The sequence below is a fragment of the Rattus norvegicus genome, chromosome 3 (assembly GCF_036323735.1).
Source record: "Rattus norvegicus strain BN/NHsdMcwi chromosome 3, GRCr8, whole genome shotgun sequence".
Classification (NCBI taxonomy): domain Eukaryota; kingdom Metazoa; phylum Chordata; class Mammalia; order Rodentia; family Muridae; genus Rattus; species Rattus norvegicus.
The window spans coordinates 121,935,611-121,956,306 of record NC_086021.1 but is presented as its reverse complement, the minus strand read 5'-3'; the positions used below and the strand labels follow the sequence as shown (position 1 = coordinate 121,956,306).

General features: G+C 39.8%; 1 long non-coding RNA gene across 24 annotated transcripts in view; it reads right to left on the bottom strand.

Annotated features, from left to right (window-relative positions):
• LOC102552721 (uncharacterized) overlaps positions 1–20,696 on the bottom strand; it is a 166,816-nt gene that overhangs the window by 9,266 nt on the left and 136,854 nt on the right. For 20 of the 24 annotated variants that reach the window (XR_010065315.1, XR_010065311.1, XR_010065320.1 and 17 more), the window contains one exon: positions 12,361–12,450. This is a non-coding gene — a long non-coding RNA (uncharacterized LOC102552721). Of the gene's footprint in view, positions 1–10,558; positions 12,451–20,696 lie in introns of those variants that run through there. The other 4 variants (XR_010065308.1, XR_010065306.1, XR_010065305.1 and 1 more) reach the window with 1 other exon arrangement.

Genomic DNA, 20,696 nt, shown 5'->3' with positions numbered 1-20,696 from the left:
TCCAGCAGGATTCTTTTTGCTACTACTGTTTGCTATTTAAGAACTGGTCTAAATTCATCCTGCTCACAATTTGTAGATGCATGTTCAGGATAAGCTACATAGCTACATCATAATTAAATATTACTAAAATGTTCAGAGAATGTCTCTTATTTCTACCTATCATTGTTTGGAACTAATAACAATTTACCCTTTTGTGAACTACTGATGACAACCTGAAAGAAATTTCAGATGTAAATATGTGTTCATGGTAAAGCAAGGGCAAACATTTGTGTATTTATTTGAATATTTTAAGCGGTGAGAGATCACAATAACACAGTATATCTCAGAGCATTTAGACCAAAACTACAAATAAGTGCCACCCTTTACCTTCCCGCACGACCCTCCTCTGCGCCTTTTGTTTTGTGCTCCAGACCTAATTCTTCCTTGGCCTGTTGGTCTCTGGCTACATTCACTAAATATGAATTGGCAGGTTATTTTGCTGGCTTCCTCCCTGCAAGATTCCTGCAAGTTAATTATATGCCTCTAACAAACCCATAGCTTTTCTAAATTGTTCCTGCCTTACAACTAAAGCCATATTTTCTAAATTCTGAACCTTAGTTCACCTGCCTCTGCATTCCCACATGATAGCACTTCCCTCATCACTCTTCCCTGTTACCCTTACTCCATTTCAGTGTCTTCTAGGCTGGTAGACACCTGGCCACACATTTACTTTGTGAAGTACTTGCCACATAAGTCTTGAAAGCCCTTAACCTTTGTGTTCGCTCCATCTAATACAACGAAACAGCCATCACTATGCTCACATTTTAAGCATTAGTTTGAATGGGAAAAACAACTTCATTTTTCATGTAAAATGTGCTGTTATGAATCTTATTAATTTTATAACTTTATTTGTAGTCAATTTAAAATTTTTAAAAGCTATATACCCATATCCACACCTGTGCTGTGCTTATAAGACAATTATAACTATCTTTATGCTTTTATGGTTTAAATCAATAAATAATAATTTAAAGTGATAACAGCCATGTTCAACGTTAAGAAGGTCTTTAAAAATAAAAATAAAATGATTATTATTCAAGTTTGAGAATCATCAGTTGAGTATGTTGCTTCTAAAATGGCTTCCAAATATACCATAAAACCATCATAAAAGCTGTTAGTGTGTGGAATGAACAATTAATGGCTAATGCATATCAAACACCAAGAACTTTTTCAAGTCTGTTACAACCCCAGAAGTCATAATGGGGACAGTTGCACACACCTACTACCATAGGAGCAGACTACTAACACTCACTTTAATTTTAGAAGCATACATATATAACATAAAAACCCAGCACCACTTTCACAAACTGTTCCAGAAATCAGGAGAATTTACACTGATGAATGCTTGAACTAAAGAAGGGCGTCTGGCACAGGTCTTCCTGGTTGCTGCCGTTGCAGAGAGCCCATGGGCAGCACCCCACGAGCGAACCTGAGCCTCGGGACCACAGGTAAGACCAAATTTTCTGCTGCAAGAAAGCTGCCTGGTGAGCTTGGGACACACGGAAGCAGAATTTCTCTAGGACCGGGCACGTTCTGTGTTTACCGGAAGTCCCACACCCTCGGATCCCAGCCCGCAGCAGCTCTCTGCTCCCAGACCCGGTGAGAGAGAGACCCAACCGCCTGGTCAGGTGGGCACTCCTGAGGCTGCAGAGCGGAAGAGACCACCAACTCTGCTCACCCCTGCCCACATCCCTGGCCCAAGAGGAAACTGTATAAGGCCTCTGGGCTCCCGTGGGGGAGGGCCCAGGAGCGGCAGGACCCCTGCCTGAGACACCGCTGGAACCTGAAAGAAACAGACTGGATAAACAGTTCTCTGCACCCAAATCCCGTGGGAGGGAGAGCTAAACCTTCAGAGAGGCAGACAAGCCTGGGAAACCAGAAGAGACTGCTCCCTGCACACACATCTCAGACGCCAGAGGAAAAAGCCAAAGACCATCTGGAACCCTGGTGCACTGAAGCTCCCGGAAGGGGCGGCACAGGTCTTTCTGGTTGCTGCCGCTGCAGAGAGCCCGTGGGCAGCACCCCACAAGCTAACTTGAGCCTCAGGACCACAGGTAAGACCAAATTTTCTGCTGCAAGAAAGCTGCCTGGTGAACTCAAGACACAGGCCCACAGGAACAGCTGAAGACCTGTAGAGAGGAAAAACTACACGCCCGAAAGCAGAACACTCTGTCCCCATAACTGACTGAAAGAGAGGAAAACAGGTCTACAGCACTCCTGACACACAGGCTTATAGGACAGTCTAGCCACTGTCAGAAATAGCAGAACAAAGTAACACTAGAGATAATCTGATGGCGAGAGGCAAGCGCAGGAACCCAAGCAACAGAAACCAAGACTACATGGCACCATCGGAGCCCAATTCTCCCATCAAAACAAACATGGAATATCCAAACACACCAGAAAAGCAAGATCTAGTTCCAAAATCATTTTTGATCATGATGCTGGAGGACTTCAAGAAAGACATGAAGAACTCCCTTAGAGAACAAGTAGAAGCCTACAGAGAGGAATCGCAAAAATCCCTGAAAGAATTCCAGGAAAACATAAATAAACAAGTAGAAGCCCATAGAGAGGAGACACAAAAATCCCTGAAAGAATTCCAGAAAACACAATCAAACAGTTGAAGGAATTAAAAATGGAAATAGAAGCAATCAAGAAAGAACACATGGAAACAACCCTGGATATAGAAAACCAAAAGAAGAGACAAGGAGCTGTAGATACAAGCTTCACCAACAGAATACAAGAGATGGAAGAGAGAATCTCAGGAGCAGAAGATTCCATAGAAATCATTGACTCAACTGTCAAAGATAATGTAAAGCGGAAAAAGCTACTGCTCCAAAACATACAGGAAATCCAGGACTCAATGAAAAGATCAAACCTAAGGATAATAGGTATAGAAGAGAGTGAAGACTCCCAGCTCAAAGGACCAGTAAATATCTTCAACAAAATCATAGAAGAAAACTTCCCTAACCTAAAAAAAGAGATACCCATAGACATACAAGAAACCTACAGAACTCCAAATAGATTGGACCAGAAAAGAAACACCTCCCGTCACATAATTGTCAAAACACCAAACGCACAAAATAAAGAAAGAATATTAAAAGCAGTAAGGGAAAAAGGTCAAGTAACATATAAAGAGAGACCTATCAGAATCACACCAGACTTCTCGCCAGGAACTATGAAGGCCAGAAGATCCTGGACTGATGTCATACAGACCCTAAGAGAACACAAATGCCAGCCCAGGTTACTGTATCCAGCAAAACTCTCAATTAACATTGATGGAGAAACCAAGATATTCCATGACAAAACCAAATTTACACAATATCTTTCTACAAATCCAGCACTACAAAGGATAATAAATGGTAAAGCCCAACATAAGGAGGCAAGCTATACCCTAGAAGAAGCAAGAAACTAATCGTCTTGGCAACAAAACAAAGAGAATGAAAGCACACAAACATAACCTCACATCCAAATATGAATATAAAGGGAAGCAATAATCACTATTCCTTAATATCTCTCAACATCAATGGCCTCAACTCCCCAATAAAAAGACATAGATTAACAAACTGGATACGCAACGAGGACCCTGCATTCTGCTGCCTACAGGAAACACACCTCAGAGACAAAGACAGACACTACCTCAGAGTGAAAGGCTGGAAAACAACTTTCCAAGCAAATGGTCAGAAGAAGCAAGCTGGAGTAGCCATTCTAATATCAAATAAAATCAATTTCCAACTAAAAGTCATCAAAAAAGATAAGGAAGGACACTTCATATTCATCAAAGGAAAAATCCACCAAGATAAACTCTCAATCCTAAATATCTATGCCCCAAATACAAGGGCACCTACATACGTAAAAGAAACCTTACTAAAGCTCAAAACACACATTGCACCTCACACAATAATAGTGGGAGATTTCAACACCCCACTCTCATCAATGGACAGATCATGGAGACAGAAATTAAACAGAGATGTAGACAGACTAAGAGAGGTCATGAGCCAAATGGACTTAACGGATATTTATAGAACATTCTATCCTAAAGCAAAAGGATATACCTTCTTCTCAGGTCCTCATGGTATTTTCTCCAAAATTGACCATATAATTGGTCAAAAAACGGGCCTCAACAGGTACAGAAAGATAGAAATAATCCCACGCGTGCTATCGGACCACCACGGCCTAAAACTGGTCTTCAATAACAATAAGGGAAGAATGCCCACATACACGTGGAAATTGAATAATGCTCTACTCAATGATAAACTGGTCAAGGAAGAAATAAAGAAAGAAATAAAAAACTTTTTAGAATATAATGAAAATGAAGATACAACATACTCAAACTTATGGACCACAATGAAAGCTGTGCTAAGAGGAAAACTCATAGCGCTGAGTGCCTGCAGAAAGAAACAGGAAAGAGCATATGTCAGCAGCTTGACAGCACACCTAAAAGCTCTAGAACCAAAAGAAGCAAATACACCCAGGAGGAGTAGAAGGCAGGAAATAATCAAACTCAGAGCTGAAATCAACCAAGTAGAAACAAAAAGGACCATAGAAAGAATCAACAGAACCAAAAGTTGGTTCTTTGAGAAAATCAACAAGATAGATAAACCCTTAGCCAGACTAACGAGAGGACACAGAGAGTGAGTCGAAATTAACAAAATCAGAAATGAAAAGGGAGACATAACTACAGATTCAGAGGAAATTCAAAAAATCATCAGATCTTACTATAAAAACCTATATTCAACAAAATTTGAAAATCTTCAGGAAATGGACAATTTCCTAGACAGATACCAGGTATCGAAGTTAAATCAGGAACAGATAAACCAGTTAAACAACCCCATAACTCCTAAGGAAATAGAAGCAGTCATTAAAGGTCTCCCAACCAAAAAGAGTCCAGGTCCAGACGGGTTTAGTGCAGAATTCTATCAAACCTTCATAGAAGACCTCATACCAATATTATCCAAACTATTCCACAAAATTGAAACGGATGGATCACTACCGAATACCTTCTACGAAGCCACAATTACTCTTATACCTAAACCACACAAAGACACAACAAAGAAAGAGAACTTCAGACCAATTTCCCTTATGAATATCGACGCAAAAATACTCAATAAAATTCTGGCAAACCGAATTCAAGAGCACATCAAAACAATCATCCACCATGATCAAGTAGTCTTCATCCCAGGCATGCAGGGATGGTTTAATATACGGAAAACCATCAACGTGATCCATTATATAAACAAACTGAAAGAACAAAACCACATGATCATTTCATTAGATGCTGAGAAAGCATTTGACAAAATTCAACACCCCTTCATGATAAAAGTCCTGGAAAGAATAGGAATTCAAGGCCCATACCTAAACATAGTAAAAGCCATATACAGCAAACCAGTTGCTAACATTAAACTAAATGGAGAGAAACTTGAAGCAATCCCACTAAAATCAGGGACTAGACAAGGCTGCCCACTCTCTTCCTACTTATTCAATATAGTTCTTGAAGTTCTAGCCAGAGCAATCAGACAACAAAAGGAGATCAAGGGGATACAGATCGGAAAAAAAGAGGTCAAAATATCACTATTTGCAGATGACATGATAGTATATTTAAGTGATCCCAAAAGTTCCACCAGAGAACTACTAAAGCTGATAAACAACTTCAACAAAGTGGCTGGGTATAAAATTAACTCAAATAAATCAGTTGCCTTCCTCTAAACAAAAGAGAAACAAGCCGAGAAAGAAATTAGGGAAACGACACCCTTCATAATAGACCCAAATAATATAAAGTACCTCGGTGTGACTTTAACCAAGCAAGTAAAAGATCTGTACAATAAGAACTTCAAGACACTGAGGAAAGAAATTGAAGAAGACCTCAGAAGATGGAAAGATCTCCCATGCTCATGGATTGGCAGGATTAATATAGTAAAAATGGCCATTTTACCAAAAGCAATCTACAGATTCAATGCAATCCCCATCAAAATACCAATCCAATTCTTCAAAGAGTTAGACAGAACAATTTGCAAATTCATCTGGAATAACAAAAAACCCAGGATAGCTAAAGCTATCCTCAACAATAAAAGGACTTCAGGGGGAATCACTATCCCTGAACTCAAGCAGTATTACAGAGCAATAGTGATAAAAACTGCATGGTATTGGTACAGAGACAGACAGATAGACCAATGGAATAGAATTGAAGACCCAGAAATGAACCCACACACCTATGGTCACTTGATTTTTGACAAAGGAGCCAAAACCATCCAATGGAAAAAAGATAGCATTTTCAGCAAATGGTGCTGGTTCAACTGGAGGGCAACATGTAGAAGAATGCAGATCGATCCATGCTTATCACCCTGTACAAAGCTTAAGTCCAAGTGGATCAAGGACCTCCACATCAAACCAGACACACTCAAACTAATAGAAGAAAAACTAGGGAAGCATCTGGAACACATAGGCACTGGAAAAAATTTCCTGAACAAAACACCAATGGCTTATGCTCTAAGATCAAGAATCGACAAATGGGATCTCATAAAACTGCAAAGCTTCTGTAAGGCAAAGGACACTGTGGTTAGGACAAAACGGCAACCAACAGATTGGGAAAAGATCTTTACCAATCCTACAACAGATAGAGGCCTTATATCCAAAATATACAAAGAACTCAAGAAGTTAGACTGCAGGGAAACAAATAACCCTATTAAAAAATGGGGATCAGAGCTAAACAAAGAATTCACAGCTGAGGAATGCCGAATGGCTGAGAAACACCTAAAGAAATGTTCAACATCTTTAGTCATAAGGGAAATGCAAATCAAAACAACCCTGAGATTTCACCTCACACCAGTGAGAATGGCTAAGATCAAAAACTCAGGGGACAGCAGATGCTGGCGAGGATGTGGAGAAAGAGGAACACTCCTCCATTGTTGGTGGGATTGCGAACTGGTACAACCATTCTGGAAATCAGTCTGGAGGATCCTCAGAAAATTGGACGTTGAACTGCCTGAGGATCCAGCTATACATCTCTTGGGCATATACCCAAAAGATGCCTCAACATATAAAAGAGACACGTGCTCCACTATGTTCATCACAGCCTTATTTATAATAGCCAGAAGCTGGAAAGAACCCAGATGCCCTTCAACAGAGGAATGGATACAGAAAATGTGGTACATCTACACAATGGAATATTACTCAGCTATCAAAAACAACGAGTTTATGAAATTCGTAGGCAAATGGTTGGAACTGGAAAACATCATCCTGAGTGAGCTAACCCAATCACAGAAAGACATACACGGTATGCACTCATTGATAAGTGGCTATTAGCCCAAAGGCTTGAATTACCCTAGATCCCTAGAACAAACGAAACTCAAGACGGATGATCAAAATGTGAATGCTTCACTCCTTCTTTAAATGAGGTAAAAGAATACCCTTGGCAGGGAAGGGAGAGGCAAAGATTAAAACAGAGACTGAAGGAACACCCATTCAGAGCCTGCCCCACATGTGGCCCATACATATACAGCCACCCAATTAGACAAGATGGATGAAGCAAAGAAGTGCAGACCGACAGGAGCCGGATGTAGATCGCTCCTGAGAGACACAGCCAGAATACAGCAAATACAGAGGCGAATGCCAGCAGCAAACCACTGAACTGAGAATAGGTCCCCTATTGAAGGAATCAGAGAAAGAACTGGAAGAGCTTGAAGGGGCTCGAGACCCCAAAAGTACAACAATGCCAAGCAACCAGAGCTTCCAGGGACTAAGCCACTACCTAAAGACTATACATGGACTGACCCTGGACTCTGACCCCATAGGTAGCAATGAATATCCTAGTAAGAGCACCAGTGGAAGGGGAAGCCCTGGGTCCTGCTAAGACTGAACCCTCAGTGAACTAGTCTATGGGGGGAGGGCGGCAATGGGGGGAGGGTTGGGAGGGGTACACCCATAAGGAAGGGGAGGGGGGAGGGGGATGTTTGCCCGGAAACCGGGAAAGGGAATAACACTCGAAATGTATATAAGAAATACTCAAGTTAATAAAAAAAAAAAAAAAAAGAAGGGTGTCAGTATAAGAATTAGAGCTGGCTGCGGTGATGCACACCTTTAATATTAAACTCAGTATGCAGACATAGATGGATATCTGAGTTCCAGGCTAGCCTGGTCTACAGCAAATTCCAGGACAGGTAGAGCTACACAGAGTAACCCTGTCTTGAAATAAACAAAGAAACAAACATAAATGGAGGAAAATAGTCTTATAATACCTGAAGAAACTTTCTTTCGTCTTGATGGTTTAAACTTCAATATTACAAAACATCGTTAGCATGTTACCTCTAAACCATCTTTTAAAGATTAGTGAATGTGGCAACATTATCAGTATGTTAGGGCGGAAAAGTCATACTTACAAAGGAACTCAAAATATCAGGAAATACACCCAGCAAAGTTTTATTCTACGTTCACATCACAAACCAAGATAGGTTATGTGCTTCTCCTTGGCAACTGTTGTCTGACTGTGATTTGAAATCTAAGATGATTTCAGTACTTTCTTATTTCAGTGTTCCATATATTCAAAGATAAGACAGAAAATCTGGTTTCTATTCTTGGTCCTTACTTGATTTGGGGGTTAAGGTGTGTGTGTGTGTGTGTGTGTGTGTGTGTGTGTGTGTGTGTGTGTGTGTGTGTGTGCATGCATGTGTGTGTGTGTGCACATGTGTGTGTGTGCGTGATTGTATGTATATAAGAGAAAGAACGTGCACATAATCTCAAAAGAAGCATGAGGATAAATAACGGATGAGAATAGGGATGATGAAACAGTTCTGTGGGTATAAAATGCTTGCCATTAATCCCAATGACCCTGAACTGAATTCACCCAAAACCTTATATTGTTTCAAGAAAGGACAAATATTTGGTCTTGGGGCCTATCTGAAGCTGATATTAAATTATATCATTTGGCTATTGTTTCTTGGGAAGTTGGTATTACATACAGACCAAAATTCTGAGCTCCTGTCTTTCCAGAGTCCATTTCCAAAGAAAAGTGGGAGGAGAGATTCAACTTCCTCTATTTGGTCCTTGACCTCCACTTGCATGCTGTTTTTGTCCAACCCCCAATAGACAAAGCAATATAATATTTAAAAAAACAGAAAGTCTATGAATATTTGCTGAGGAGCATGCAAATGAGTAAATCCTCAGATTATCTAGAGAAGTAGACATAAATCTAGAAAAAAGAAAAAATAAGACACCAAACAACTTCCATTTAGAAATGAGCTTGCAGACCAGAGAATGTATTCTGGTAAGGAAAACAACAAAACAATGATCAAAACATGAATTTGCTTCCTGCTAGATTAATTTAAAAAATAGAAAAAATTTAAAGTAAGTCCTTATCAAATTAATTAAAGCCACAATGTACTTAGAAATTAAATGTCAAGAAGGAGGAAATAAAAAACTATATGTAAATATGATCAGTGGGAGCCATTAAAATTAAAACAACAGTGAACGCAAGAAAGTCCCTCAGGACAGAGGAGAGGATTGGTCAAAGTGGAAAAGGTGTTTATGTCCACTAAGTCGTCCAGAAACAATAAGTTCATTTTTAATAAGTAGAGCAATTTTTCAAAAAGTAAAACAACTTGAAAACCTCGCACATCCATCTACTTATGCCCCAGTGCAAAGAGACTAGGGAGAGCAGAAGGGGAGCAGGCATTAGGAGGGATATTTCCTAAGCATCCTGTAGAACCCAAAGAAGATATGAAACATTGTTTCAAACCTCATGGTAATAGAAGTGATCCTACACTTAAACCATTGCTGAACTGACAAATATCAAAGATAGGAATGTCACATTCAAAAGGATAATAGAAAATATTTTAGCTGCAGAAGAATTAAAATAAATTAACAAAAATTTCACATTTAAAGCAACAGAAACCAAGAGACAATGGAACAGTGTGTAGGAGCCATGAGAAAAGACGCCCACATAGTCTATTATATAATCTGAAATTATTGCATAAGAATGAGAATAAATATGCACATCATAAGTCTAGAAATTAGACTCTCTGCAAACATGCCCTACTTGTGAAAAAATATTAAGGGCTAATGTTCAGCTCAAAGAAGGTAACTGAGCCACAAAATGTGTAAAAAACACTTTATAAAATTTTGATTAAGAAAAATAACTATCGGTCATATGAGGGTAACAATAATTAGTATCTTGTGCTCTATTCGAAATAAAAGTTTGTATGCCCTAAGAAATGAAAGAGGTTGATTAAGAGCAGTTAAAGTATAAAATATTGCTTACTATGACTCCTAATCGATACCATGGGATTTCAGTATTACAGAATATTAGAAGGCAAAGTACTAGATAGGATTGTATAAGAATTTCATACATATATGTGTATGTGTATAGTGTGTGTAAACATATACATACATATATGCATGTATATACAATATGCATCGATAGTAATAGATGAATGGGATAGGAATGATTTTCTTATATGTAGAACCAAGGAGGTACCAATTTGTCTTAATCACGGTTTCTCTTCCTGCACAAACATCATGACCAAGAAGCAAGTTGGGGAGGAAAGGGTTTATTCAGTTTACACTTCCAGCATCAAGAGTCCCAGTAACACAAAGGCTTCACTTTAGCAGTTCTGGGATCTTGTTAATCACAGCTGATCCTTCAGCCCCAGCTAACCAAAACCACAGAATCTTCACAATCAAAATAGCAGCAGCCCTGATAAGAGTCATTCTTCCCTCTGAAATTTCACACGCCAGGTCTCCATCTTGTGCACTGTTCTCAACATTGTCTTCCAAGCTCCTACAGAAGCTCTTAACATCCCAATGGCTCTTCTAGCCCAAAGTTCCAAAGTCCTCCACAGTCCTCCCCAAAACGTGGTTGGGTTGTCACAGGATACCCTGCTATGCCAAACCGACGGTGTTTAACCTCAATAAAATGTTTTTACATTTGCATTGATATATTCCCTCCATCCAGTTTATTTCCCAAAATTTGAAAGAGGAAAAGTATGATCTGCTTTACAATATTGAAATCATTCTAAACGTTTACTGTTAATCTGGATAATCAATTATATTTCAGGTGTTCACTGAAAAAAAATAAAATATAGGTTTTAGTTGACATATAGCTGCTATGCTTCTTTGTTAAGGAGAAAAACATAATGTCATTGCATAGTTTATCTCATGAAACACACACGCACATGCACTCATGCATGCACATGCACATGCATGCACGCACACATACACGCACACACATGCATGCACACAGTTACGGACTTTCCCCTATACTGCCAGCCTGCTATAGGTTAAAGTTCTTACATAAATGCCTGAGGCTTGCTAGGTATCCTACTCAAATTTGACTCCTCTATCCTAAATGGTAATGATAAAAAAAAAAGCTAAGAGAATTCCTTTTCTGATTTAGCTTCTAAAGGAAAAGGGAGAGTGCTGTGGTCAGGAAAGGTGTGGACTCCCGTTTGATAACTTCAATTCATTGTGAGATTTAGATTCCATAGTTTCTAGGATGAGTACCAAACTTTCTATGTGTATTTGGGTGAGGGCAGAGGAAAAGCTAGTGGTAATTAAAGGTAAAACTCTTTTCTTAATTTTTAAATTATATTTATGTACAGAAAACTTAGTGTACGTTTAATCCAGTTTACTGGCAAGTTCTTTGGCCTTTGCCTTTTCTAGGTTGGCAATGCGAGCCACAGACTTCTGACTCAGGACGTTGCCTTCTCAGTGGTGTCATCATATCTGTTGTGGTAGTTGGTCTTAACAGCTTCCACCAGCCTAGCCAGAGCACCCTTGTCTTCCGAGTTAACCAGTGTGAAGGTAACAGTGATGCATGTTTTCCTGTGGACCAGGAGCTCCAGTCTGGCCTTTCCCTTGATGATGCGGTACAGCACCCCCATCCTTCGACACAGGACCCGCAGGAAAATCATCAGCTCAATATGGTCTACCTACGGGCAATCACCACCGGCTGAGCCTTCTTGTTCTCCACCAAGGTGGTGCCTGTATTGACCCCCGATCAGAGGACAGGCAGTCTCTTAGTAGGACGTCCCCTCTGCCAGCAGCTTTCTTCTCAGCACGGGCCAGGAGCCTTTGCTTCTTCTCCTGCTTTGTCTCTGGCCTGTACATGTGGACAAGCTTAAGCAACTGATTAGCTGTTTGTTTGCCTGTCCAAGGCCTGGGTTAAATGGTTAATGGCAGAAATGACTTTGAGCCCTTAGAGAAAGAGGATGACCCTTTGCTGTTGCAGCTGGCTGTAGTGGGCCATTTAACGAAACACATTAGATCTCTTTTGGGCTGGATGTCCTGCCCAATGCCAAAGTTCTTGGGCCTTTTATCAAACAAAGGATTGACTACCTTTGTGGCCTCCTGTTTCTTCCGGATGTTGGGAGCCGAAGCCAACATCTTCTTCCCCTTGGCCTTCTTTCCTTTGGACATCTTGATAGGCTGGAGGAGAAAGCAAGAAAATTCTTTAGTAGAGTGTTTATTTGTTACTTTGGTGTGTGTGTGTGTGTGTGTGTGTGTGTGTGTGTGTGTGTGTGTGTGTGGTGTGTACAACTTTGTAGAGGGCTAGGGCAATTGCAGTGCAGTGAATTCATCTGTACATTATAATAAGCAACAAATAAATCTATTACTTAGTGATAAGGAAAGATAAAATAATTTAATCATGTAAAATTCACATAGAGATTACTGTGAGACCATTCGTTCAAATAGAAGCTCATCGGAAGAGATAAGGTTTGTCACAGAGAGCACCTTTGTTTATAATTAGATGTTATAACTATTTCACTTTATTATATTTTAAGCTCGAATTTGTGAAACACAATGGCTGATTTCTTATAGTTCTGTGGCCTGTGTCACAAGAAAAATGCAAAAAGGTAATAAATAATTGATCATATCAAAGGAATAGAGAACCCATAGTCTGACAATGTAAAACACTTGGGAGATAATGATTTCTAAAAAGAACATGACTTACAAAAGTTGGAAACTTCTGGACTGCTAACCTGAAGTAGAAAAAAAAATAGTTTCTGTAGACCTTAATTCAATTACAAGCTTGAAGGTACAGAACTGGAAGGGCAAATGTTTGTTCTTGGGGCCTATCTGAAGCTTATATTAAATTATATTGTTTGGCTATTATTTTTTGGTATTACATACAGACCAAAATCGTGGTCAATAAACCCTCGAGCTTCTTTCTTTCCAGAGTCCATTTACAAAAGCAGTTACTATACATTTATCTAGTTTGTATTTTTTATATTTTAAATTTTTATATTTTGCTGAACATACATTTTTCAATTATGTGTTTTTAAAGATAATCAGAAAAATGAAAGATCATCATTAGTGGCTTTTATATGAGAATGAGAGAAACAATAGGAAGGAGAGTTGATAGTATAGTTTCACCTCTGAGACATGACTTTCTGTCTGTGCAGGATCAAAAGAAACACAAGCTTTCTGATATTAACATAGGTCATTTTTCTAACTCAGCCTTAAGCTATTTCACACACAAGATTCCTATTTTCAAAGACACTGAGTCTTAAGGGAAATGTTGTATTTTAAGCTACTAAGTCAAATTGATCAATTTAAAAATATATCTACCTAGAATGTACATCCAAAGAAAAATCCAAGAGAAAAAATAGACAGTATTTGTTGGAATCCAGATAAACAAAACTACTAGAACAACATTTTGAACTAAAATATAGACTTAGATGGAATTTTTCTTGATGTTTAGAAACCATTAAACAGGAATAATAGAGAAACTCCTGCCTCCTCCCTCATGGATCCTTCTCTTTCTAAGCCAGCCTTTCCCCTAAGTAGTGTTTATTTACTTATGGTTAATATTGAAATGGTAGCCTTATGAGGTACTATGCAAAACCAGAACATTTAACTGAAGATAAAGAGGACTTCTTCTCAATAAGGTATTAATTGCCTGTGGTATAATATGCAGTAACTGCCTATTAACTGTTGAAAGGGAAACAGAATTTCTGATCATCACGCACATAATGGCATGGATCCTGGAATATATCAAGTTTATGTTAGAAAGGCCATCTACCTATCTGCTCCATCATCCATGCTCTCTTTGCCCCAAGTGTACCTTCCACCTTTAGTACTGACAATCTTAGCTCAGCTAGAACATGAGATATTCAAGGAAGATAGGAGGAGCTTTAGGGAGAGAAAGGCTTTGTTTCATCAGCTAAGACTTATTTATAGTGACCTTGAAGATAAAATCTATGACTGTTAAATGCTTCTGTGCTGCTTTCTCAAAGATTTCATATTATTGTATTATTTTGAAACAATATCTAGTATTACAGATAACACAAATGACACTTAGCATAGTTAAATCTATGAATGTGTCTTGTTTATCCTCCTTCTTTACATTAAACACAACTAGACTATATTTCTCTGTTTCCATATATAAGAAAAGTGTGAGAATGGGGATTCTAAATACCTACATTCTAAACTCAAAACAGAGTCAGAATTAGCATCAGGATCTTCTCCTTGAGGTTTGAGACAGTGAGAGTTTGTCTCAAAGTTCACCCCCCCAACACACACACAGACACACACACATACACACACACACTATACACATTCATCTTTAATGATTTAAGTTACTTGACTGCATGCAGAAAATGAACCATGGGTGCCATGGATGTACACTGTTAATAATTTGTCAAAAGACTCCAAACTTCTCAGCTAAGGCTAGTCCTTAATAACGGACCAGGGAAAGATGGTGTGCACAAAGAGACAGTGGGAAAATTGTATTCTGTTGTTACATATGGTCTGCACTTTACAATTTTCTATGTAGACTGAGTAGAATAGTTGAGTTCAAGCAATCTCAATGGTATGCAGTCTATAACCTATGGAGATCTAACAGGCTGTCTCATGAGATGGATTGAGGCTACAGAGAAAATGTAAAAATTAAACTTAATTTCCAATTTTGGAAAATAACAGGGACTACACTCATGGGTCCTCTGAAAACAGAGTAGAATCATCACCACTTAGTCTTAGGTGAAGCATAACCTACTGAAGACAAACAAGAGAGGACACGATGCCCACCAGACAAGTAAAAGGGTGAAAGGAAGATGAATCGTGAGCCCACCTGAAGCTGGAGAGGGAAAGGAAGGCTTCCGATAAAATGTGAAGTTAGAGTTGGAAAAGACACATGACCAAACTCTTAACCAGCTAAACACTTTCCTGGTAATTTGAGTGGGTGTAAAGTCATGGAATTTAAGGTGGTACACTAGGAAAAATGAGTGGTGAGTATGCAACAGAGTGAACAGAAAAGTAAGTCTGAGTGAGGTTACCCCTCAGTGAGTCAAAGCTACTCAGTAAGTTCATTATAGAATTTAACTTGTGTGTGTGTCTGTGTGTATGTGTAAGTGTATATGTCTGTCTGTGTGTGTGTGTAAGTGTGTATGTCTGTCTGTGTGTGTGTATGTCTGTGTGTGTCTGTGTGTGTGTATGTCTATGTGTGTGTGTATGTGTGTCTGTGTGTAAGTGTAAGTGTATATGTCTGTCTGTGTGTGTGTAAGTGTGTATGTCTGTGTGTGTCTGTGTGTGTATGTCTATGTGTGTGTATGTCTGTGTGTGTATGTGTGTCTGTGTGTAAGTGTAAGTGTATATGTCTGTCTGTGTGTGTCTGTGTGTAAGTGTGTATGTCTGTGTGTGTCTGTGTGTGTGTATGTCTATGTGTGTGTGTATGTCTATGTGTGTATGTGTGTCTGTGTCTATGTATGTGTGTGTAAGTGTATATGTCTCTGTGTGTGTATGTGTGTCTGTGTCTATGTATGTGTGTATAAGTGTATATGTCTCTGTGTGTGTGTAAGTGTGCATGTCTGTGTGTGTCTGTGTGTGTGTAAGTGTGGGTGTTTCTGTGTGTGTGTGTGTGTGTGTCTGTGTCTGTGTGTCTGTTACAAAAGTAGAGGCTGGGGAGGCTTCTGGGTGCCCACCTCTAACATTCCCTGCCTTGTCTCTCTAAGCATGTGTTCTCCTGACCCTGGAGTTCACTCTCTTGGTTAGGTTGAAGGCCCAAAGTCTCAGTGACCCTCCTATCTCTGTCTACCTCAGAACTGGAGACACAGGTTTGTTACACGGGTGTTGAGATCTAGCCCATCTCTCCAGCCCCCATTTTAAATTTTGATCACATCAATATGAATTTTAAAATAAATAAATCCCTAAAGCTGTGTACCGCACTAACATATAAAGGCCACCTTCATGCAGCTCTTCGAGAATTTGAGCACATGTATAACCATGCATTTTACTAACCATATCCAAAGCAGAAGTTGAATTTGTGTTCCTGTATCTCACATACATATAGTATACTCATCTCTTACAAAGGGTGTGCTCTATTTCATAGGTTTCTTGTCTTATAATTAAAATCATTCTTTTTAGAAATATTTTTCTCTAAATTTTCCTGTGCATCTGCCTTCTAAATTATATATTGATCAATCTTTTCCTTGTGCTTTATTTTTGACTTGAGTCATTTCTTAGAACTGCTTTTTATAAGCAGTTTCAAGGCTTTTAAAAAGTCTTTATTTATTTATTCTGTAACAATTTCATACATGTACTTAAGATATTTTGATAATATTCATGGCTCATTGCCACATTTTCTTACCCTCCTTCTCCCTCTGAAACTCTGCTTCTCAGTAGGTTTCCCTCTTACTTTCAGATTCTTTGAGAAATGACTCACTATGTCATTAATTAATAGAATTCCTTGCATGGATACTGCTGGGAAGTTATTTACTAAAGCTCAGGGGACATGTCACTGGCTACACTACCTGAGTCAAGGACTTCACCTCCTTTGGTAGCTACCGATGACAGTAGCTCCTCAGCCACACGTAAGACTTCTCAAGACTATGGGGAAATAAATTCATGGAATTTGTTCCCAACAACCCTTTTATAACTACAGATACTAACGTCTCCACAACTTCATCTGTATCACTGATGTCATTTTAATGATTTATTTTACAAGATATAACACAGACCCTTATCATTGGAACTCACACGGTTTGGATTCTTCATCATCAGGAGTTGTGTTTTCTATTGATAAATTTCTTCCTCCTACCCTTTTTTCTGTATGAGAACTTTTTATAGGTTGTGATTATTAACTCTTCTATCTCAAAACTAGCTCTATTCTTCTAGTTCTAACTCAACCTTACATCATGCATGTATAAAGGCACAGGCACCAACATATTACTGTACTTAAATTACTTGTATTTAATTACTTTTCGTTCAAGATTATTCAAGGACCATGGAGATATCTCAGCAGTTAAGAGCACTCGTTGCTTTTCAGAGTCGTGGTCTCAGTTTCAAACTCTACTCCCAGGAAAGCTCACAGTCATGTACAACCACTGCCTCAGGATAACGGACTCTCTCCTTCAGCTTCCACAGGCATCCGGCATGCACGTGATGCACAGACGTACATGCAAGCAAAGCACTGATACACAGAAAATAATTATTTAAATAAATAAGTAATTCAAGAGCTCATATCATTTGGGAGAAGAGGTTCATTATGTAGCACACGATTCTTAACTAAGCAATTACGTTCTGTTAATTGGGGCTATTACTATGACATTCCTGTAGGATTCTTTAGGACTGAGCGGCATGTTTAGAGGCACTTAAGGACAATCTGCTCCATGTGTTCAAAGAACTCTTTCCCTGTGCAACATTCCTCATCCATTAAGAATTACTGGGGAAGACATATTTATATGTATTATATGCATTCCCCCACAGCATCTTAGAGTAGAAAGTTGGGAGCTGTTACATAGTTTGGAATAATCACTGGTGCTACATGTGCCCTGGACCACCCGCTACCCCACCCTACCTGCCCTTGGGGGTTGGAGATGAGGTGGCACTGAGTCAACCACACAGACTCTGGGAGCAGGTGAGAAAAGCCACGAAAAGCTCGTCTGATCGCTGCCGAGAGTTCCTTTAATACTCTCCATGGTGCCCCATTGGTCCCAAGAAAGAATCTTATCTAAACAGCAGTTCCCAATTGGCTGGCATTGTCTGTGGTACCAATCCCTGGTCTCTCAGGCAGTCTTCAATTAGGTCCTCCTGCAGGAGATGCCTTTGCAACTGTGCCTCCTCCTCCCTGCATTTACTTATAGGTGACCGCTGCCATTCCTCCTACACCCTAGTACTTCTATGGGAAATAATAGGATGGACATAAGTGATTACTCTGAAAAATAAGTGAGACAATTCCCTTTCTGACATCCCTAGTTGAGAGATACACAGAACCGTGGTTGACTCCTCAAGAGTTAGAGCGGCTTGAAGCAATGTGAGGGAAGGGAGCTCGGATTATGTGTGTGTGTGTGTGTGTGTGTGTGTGTGTGTGTGTGAGAGAGAGAGAGAGAGAGAGAGAGAGAGAGAGAGAGAGAGAGAGAGAGAGAGAGAGAAAGTCTTGCGGCTTCTGTGTCTGTTGTTGAAGAACAAGGGTTCTTAGAGCCCTTCTGAAAATCAAGGAACTTAGCTTGGCCTGGGACCCGAGCTGCAGTGCCTAGCTGGTTCCTGTGTAGAAACATCACTGGAGGGAGGGAGCATTAACAAACATTGCCCAGGAGCTTTCCACTGTGCCAAGAATCTTAGTCCTGAAGCAGTGAGGGAAGAGCACAGAAGAAAGCAGGGTAGTCAGTGTGTGCTAATGCCTGTAGTTTGTAGGGGAGACAAACTGTTTTGGAGAGCATAAAGGCCTTTTAGGGCACACACAGCATCCATGAACACCTACAACAGCCTGAATTGTTCTGTTCAGAAAGACCACAGTCCCTCCTCTCTTCTAGGTGCTCAGCTTACAAAGGATCCATTTCGTTCTACCTTTCTGCCAAACACCTCCCAACATTCTATTTATGAAAGCTTTGTCGAAATGAAGAAATGATGAATCCGGGAAAAAGTCCAGAAGCTTATTAAAGGTTGAAGTATTTCCAACTCTTAGCCACGGTTAAATTGCTGATATTTCTGTGAACTGGGAAGTGTAGTGTTTCATCATTCTCACAGGTCAGCTGTTAAAGTGATCACTGTGGCACAAGTAGGGTGTCAGAATCGAAGTCTGCCCCACTAATCCATTCTTGGTAAGCAAAATAAAAATGAGGTTATTTGGTCGGGAAGACAAGTGACCAGATGAGTGTCTTAAAGCCATGTGAAGGTTCCTTTGTTTTCTGGGTGTGGAACACCGTACCTTTCATTTGAGCCCTTGGAAAGCAAAGACAGACAGATTGCAAATTCAAGAACAGTCTGGGTTAAAGAGTCAAACAAAACATTTTCTTGCTCAAAATTATCTTTTTTAAGGCATTCTATACTTTCTGAAATCAGAAACTGGCTTTTTGCCAATTATCCTATTAAAAGGTAAAAGAGGCTCCAAATGGGATAACTCAGACAGTCCCCTGTCAAGTATGCACAATTTGGTAATAATGTTTATTTTACAATAGTTCTGACAGTGATTTGTTAAAAAAGAAAAAAAAGGAAAGAAAAGAAAAATAATTTTGAGAAGAGAAAACTAGAAATTGGCCCAGTAAAGAGATGCCGCCAAGCTCAGGCTGATTCGAGCACAGTGACTTTCTACTCTTCAAAGCATGAACATAAGATGGAAACCTATCAAAGCATTTCTTAAACTTCTTTTAAAATTATTAACTTTTATTTATTTTGTGAATGTGTGTGTGTGTGCGCGCGCGCGTGCGTGCATGTGTGTGTGTGTCTGTCTGTCCAGGTTCCCATGGAGGCAAGCAGTATCAGGTCACTGGTAGCTGCAGTTATAGACATTTGTGAGATGCTGGGTGAAGGTGCTGGGACTCAGGACCTCTAAAAGTGCAGTATGCACCCTCAACCACTAGCCATGGCTCCAACCCCATCAAGCTTATAAAACCTGTACGGTCTGCATCATGAATAAAAGTTCTTCTACCCTATAGAATTTATTTTTAAGAAGAGTGCAATCAAAGGGGTGCTAACTCAGATTTTATACCCTACTAATTAAAATCTCTCCTCTCTCTCTCTCTCTCTCTCTCTCTCTCTCTCTCTCTCTCTCTCTCTCTCGATCACACACACACAGAGTTGCCTGCACAGTATCTTCTCTCACTTTTGCCTTGTCAATAGGACCCTGGCTTTTTGGAGAGGCAACAATCTGTCCAGCTAAAAATACTTGTTTTCCCAGACTCCCTTGCATCCTAATCAGGTGGCACAGTCCTGCTCTATGAAATGCAAGCAGACATCTGCTAGGATTGATGGGAAAGCTGTTGCTTCCAGATATAGTCGCCACCCATTCCTGCTCCCTCCTCACTCCTTCATCTTTCCTTTATGTCTGTTGAAATATTAGCATAAGACATGGCGGGCAAGCAACTTTCTTGGAATCAAAAGATGCCAAGATTGAGGGCAAAAGCCTACTAAATATGTGTGGGAGAACAGAAACACGGAAAGCATTTAAGTTCCTGAGATCGAGATTGAACTGCACACCTACCCTATGCTACCTGCTCCCAAACTTCATGTGTCTGGAGACGGAGCTTTGCCTGTGGAGATTGCCCTAAGAAAACGGCAAACCAGAAAAGGCCTTATAATGCCTTTTCTAAAATGTGCATTGAGTTTTAGCCCATGGAGTTCTGTGCAGACACATACAAAGGAGTAACCCCTGCTGTGGTGAAATGCAAATGCACCAATTGTTCAGCACCGTGCTCTCACTGGCCTGACAGAAAGGTATTTATCAGTGCCCACATTCT